The sequence below is a fragment of the Colobus angolensis genome, unplaced genomic scaffold, assembly GCF_000951035.1.
Source record: "Colobus angolensis palliatus isolate OR3802 unplaced genomic scaffold, Cang.pa_1.0 Scaffold480, whole genome shotgun sequence".
Lineage (NCBI taxonomy): Eukaryota > Metazoa > Chordata > Mammalia > Primates > Cercopithecidae > Colobus > Colobus angolensis.
The window spans coordinates 88017-92227 of NW_012118266.1; the positions used below are offsets into that span (position 1 = coordinate 88017).

The 4211-nt window shown below is 54.1% G+C and overlaps 1 protein-coding gene across 1 annotated transcript in view; it reads left to right on the forward strand.

The window, feature by feature from the left end:
* Nucleotides 1-1015: 1015 nt before the first annotated feature.
* Nucleotides 1016-4211, forward strand: part of ZNF544 (zinc finger protein 544) — a 35268-nt gene continuing 32072 nt past the window's right edge. Inside the window, exons 1-3 of the mRNA XM_011959101.1 lie at nucleotides 1016-1276; nucleotides 1768-1866; nucleotides 2682-2750. The gene's annotated coding sequence lies outside the window, so the exon portion shown is untranslated. The remainder of the gene's footprint in view (nucleotides 1277-1767; nucleotides 1867-2681; nucleotides 2751-4211) is intronic.

The window sequence follows — 4211 nt, forward strand, 5'->3', positions numbered from 1 at the left end:
CCACTGCACTCCAGCCTGGGGGACAGAGGGAGATTCCGTCTCACAAAAAAAAAGACTGACGGAACCTTCCCAGGAAACCCCTAGCAGGCTTATTTCTCCTTGGCCAGAATACCCTTGCCTAATTCACACAGCAAGAGGCTTGAGTCCATTCCGATTAGCTTAGAATCCATCAAGATCCTGCCTTAGGGAGTTAGATTCTAGATTTCCTAGAAGAATCTAAAAATTGCGGGGTCGTGCTAGCCAGGTATGAAAATCAGCAAGTAAAAAGGTGACGACTGTTGGGTAAAGCTATCGACAAGGTCAGGCACAAGACAGTCCAGCCAAGGAAGGCTAGTCACAGATGCACCCCAGGCACAAAAACACAGTCCAGGAGCTGAGGATGCCTGAGCCACAGTGGTTCCCGCCTATCTGGCATTCGTAGGAAAGTTTCCCGTGGTCTCCCTCATTGACGAGCCAGGACGGGTCAGCAGGTGGTGGGTCTCAGACACGGAGGCCCACAACGCACTGAGACTGAACATGAGACCATTTCTAATAACATAACTCTGACCCCCAACTTCTGCAGCAATAGGTACGAAACAGAACTTGGTCACTAACTGCCAGCCTCCCTATTTTTTTCCCTGTCCCACTTAGGAGCTACCACAGAAAGCCAAATAGGCTCGACTGAGCAATCACCTAGGACGAATCGCCGCCTCCAGCGAGCGTGCTTCCAGCTTCCACTCGGAATGCTCCAAGTGGGCACACCCGGGGCTTTGTGTCTGTCACTAGGACGCGTCCCCACGCCCAGGCTGTCCCCGAGTCCCTGCCACAGGCGCAGATGGTGGCGGGCGCCCTTGCCCCTGGGCTCCCGGTTAACGGCCTCGGACCGTTCTCACGGCGCAGTCTTCGTCTCTCTCCCCAGCAGGCCAAGGCGCCGGGAAGGCCCCTGAGGAGATGACAGCGCCGAGCCCCATCAGGCGCTAGTCCCGCCCTGGACACCGGGCGCCGCCTCCACAGTCTCGGCTTCGGTTGCGGGATGAGAACCAGCGCGGCCCGTTCAAGGCGGAGGGCACAGGCGCGCCAAGGAGCAGAGCGGCGGGAAGCAACTCCCTAAGCCACAGTGCTAGTCGCGAACACAGGAAACAGCTCGTCTCGCCGCCGCGGGACCCCAAGCTCCCGCCGGCAGAATATGCGTGTGGGAGCAACGGCCGCGGCGCGGAATTCTGGGAGTTGTTCGTTGCGCGGAGCGCGGGCACGTCCGCCGGCCACCGGAAGCAGCGGCATTGCCGGGTGCGTGCAGGTGAGTCCGGCCCCCTCAAGGTTGGCGCGGAGGTTTCACTGTTAGCCGGGTGCTGTCGGAGCGCAGGACCAGGCCGGAGCCGCCCCAAGTGACTTGGGCGTGCCGGAGAAACGAGCAGGGCCTGCGGGGGTCCCTCATGCGGCGAGGCCGGGCAAGGGCAGGGGCCTGATGGGATCGGGATCTCTCCGGCCTCAGGGACCGGGAAGGCCAGTCCAGTCAGATTTCCCCTGCCGCAGCGCCCGGCTGGGTCCGAGCTTGTCCGGAGGCTCTCTTGCTGCAGAGCTGGGAGGGAACTGATAGGGCCGGGTCCCCCTCGCAGGTCCGGGCAGGGGATAGGACTGGGTGGGCCCTCCTGACAGAGGGGGCCTGGGTCGACGGCTGCAGGGGCTGGAGATTCCGGCCGGAGTATGGAGCTCTGGGGCTGCCGACCCAGTGGGCTTCTCCCGGCTCCTTTTTCCTCCCTCAGCGCATCTTCTGCGGCTTCTCCACAGGTGGCAGCCAAGAGCCTCCTGATACAGTGGCACCAGGTGGCGCCTATTGGACCCCAGCGGTCATCCCAGCTCCAGACGTGGACACATTTTCTTCCAATGGTACGTGAAGCTTGAACCTTGAGGAGAACGTGTGTATTTTCCAAGTGAAAAGAAGATTAAGACCAGTCCTGGCAGGGCAGGGGTAACTGGGGTGTTGGGGGCCTGCAGTGGTTAAGTGCTGCTGGTGCACCCCAGTGAGAGACTACAGAGGTGAACAGGATGGGATGTGTATGTAACGCCTATAAGTGAGGGATCGGGGTTGCGTTTGTGTTAGGTGATATTTGATGGGGACCGTACAAGGCAGTGCTAATGAGGAAGGCATGGGGTTGGATTTCAGAGTCTAAGGGAGTGGGGAAACATCAGATTGTGGAAATGACTCCGTTTAAGGAGGGATGCTAAAAGACAGGAAGGAGTGGAGGAAGACTGTGTTTCTGTTTCCAGCGTGGAGCCAGGATAGAAGTCACAGTGCAAGCAAGTTGTGGAATTCCTGGTCAGTCTCTGCATGGGAGTTGAGCATGTGGGTGACATGGCTGAATGTGGAGGAGGGAATGGCAGTGGCAGGAAGCCCAGGACGTTTGGGCTGGACATGTAACCTGGAGCAGATTGGAAATGTCACCCCACAAGCAGGGAAGGAGAAAACTGGAAAAGGAAAGAGAAAGCAACTCCCTCCCCAGCCCTGCAGCCAGAGGGACTTCTGCCAGTTCAGCCCCCACACAGGTCCAGTATGAGGAACAGAAGGAGAATTTTATGTCCAAGTATAATCACTATGAATATATCTGTTGTGCCCTTTTTGCAGGTCAGCACAATGTTAAGCTCTGTAAATGCAACTCAGTTCTTTCAGCATCCTCACAAGGCAGGGCTTGCCATATTTCCAGATGTCTACAGATGAGGAAATTGAGGCCTGGAGAGGTTAAAGAGGCCCATTTAGAGTCCTACAGCAGCAGGTAATGGAGGCAGTACTTTGAAAGCAGGTTGCAAAGTGAGTTTTCTTAGCCCTTGCCCTTGGATGCCTCCAGACAAGGAAGGACAGGGTTAGAGAGCAGAAACAGACACAGGCAGTGAGAGATTCCCCAGGGAAGGCCAGAAGCATCAGGACAGGATAGTATCACATAGGATATTGGGCAGACCTCTTGGGTGTGGTCTACATTTGTGTTTCTGTGTGTGTTCAGGAATGAGAGAGCAGAGCAGGGATGGGCAAGATAAGGAGGGGGAAACTGTGAGTGTTGGTCACTCTGTTCACGCCTCAGCTGAGAGGAGAAGAGGCATGGGGGTGGGGCACTGGGCTATGGATTCATCTTGACCAGAGAGAAGACATCTGACCTCAGAATTTGAAGGGAGCTACTAGTGAGTGCAGGCTTGCAGGAGTTTGTGTGCCAGGAAGTTGAAAGAGTCCAGAGTCATCCCTTGGAGTGAATTAAAAGGCTGATTTGTCTGCAAAGAGAGGACAGTGATGGAAGGGGGCTAAAGTAGGGAGTGAGAGCATGAGCTTGCAGCTGTAAGGGGATGGTGACTGAGCAGATACTGGTGTTCCTGAACTCCTATACCACCCAGGACTCAGAAACTAGCAGGGTTGGGCAGAGAGGGCAGTCAAGGGCATGGGCAGATTACACAGAACAAACAGGTCAGAGAGGCCAAGAGATGGACCTCAGGCCAAGAATGCTAAGAAAAAGAACAGAGGCATTGGGCTGGACTGGGCTGGGCTGGGGTGTACCAGATGGGGAGGCTGGGAGCCTGAGTGGTAGTGTGCTTAGGGCCATGAGCTATGGAGCTCTCACTTCTCACTCCCCAGCCACAAGGCCTCAGTTAAGTTTTACTCAAGTTCTTTCTGCCTTGGTTTCCTCTTTCAGAAAACAGGGTAAATGCTGATAATTGTCTTTGTGGGGTTACAAGGAAGATCAAATGCATGAATTCAGGCAGAGAACAGGGTACAGTGCCTGGCCTGTAGGAAGTACAGCCTGAGTGGTCAGTGGATTCTGAAAGGTAGGAAGGCCTGGGGCATTTTCTAGGGAAAGAGGCTGAGATCATAGGCCCCAGCGTGTTTTGATTCATGTCTTCATTATTATTTTTTTTATAGACGGAGTCTCACATGTTGCCCAGACTTGTCTTGAACTTCTGACCTCAAGAGAGCCTCCTGCCTTGGCCTCACAAAGTGCTGGGATTATATGTCTTTAATACAGAGCAGCTTTTTATATTTTTCAGCTATGCAGTTTATTTTATTATGAACTGTTTGTGACTGTCACCTCTCTTTCTCATAGATCTTTATTTTTATTAAAGAAGCTTAAATATTTTGTCAAGTTCAAAAAATAGTCCTGGTTTTTTTTTTTTTTTTTTTTTTGGAGACAGGATCTCGCTCTGTCACCCAGGCTGTAGTGCAGTGGCGCTGTCTTGGCTCACTTGCAAGCTCC